Source organism: Rattus rattus, chromosome 2 (assembly GCF_011064425.1).
Source record: "Rattus rattus isolate New Zealand chromosome 2, Rrattus_CSIRO_v1, whole genome shotgun sequence".
NCBI classification, from domain to species: domain Eukaryota; kingdom Metazoa; phylum Chordata; class Mammalia; order Rodentia; family Muridae; genus Rattus; species Rattus rattus.
Window position 1 is genome coordinate 3,200,452 of NC_046155.1, and position 526 is coordinate 3,200,977.

Genomic DNA, 526 nt, shown 5'->3' on the forward strand with positions numbered 1-526 from the left:
GCTAAGGAAGAAGCGGACCAGGGCTGAAGAGAGGTAACTAACAAATGGTAGGCATAGAATAGTCTGATTGGGTTAAATAAGTTACGAGCTCGTCAGGGAATGAGCCAAAGCTTGTGGCCAACACAATCAATAAGAATTAGTCTCAGAATTGTTGTTGTTGAGAACTAAGTGGCCAGGAGGAAAAACCAGATTTATAGTTTTTACAGGACTATGTACGTGTTCCTCCAGACCCGGCTTTTCCTTCTTATAAGTGTCATTGCAGTTGACATTTTTATGTAAGGAGTTTTGTCACAATAATAAGCAGTCTGAGAAAATGCCTTCTTCCATTCTGGTTAAGGGGAGAAAAGTAAACTAGATGTAGCTGGTGCACGACTGTCATCCCAGCACTCAGGGAGTTAAAGTTGGAGGATCACCAGTTCCAGGCCAGTCTGGAATACTAGCAAATTCCTGTCTGAGAAAGAAAGAAACAAAGTGGCCTGTAGTGCGGGTCCCTCTGTGCTGGTTTTGTGAAACAAACCAGCAACGG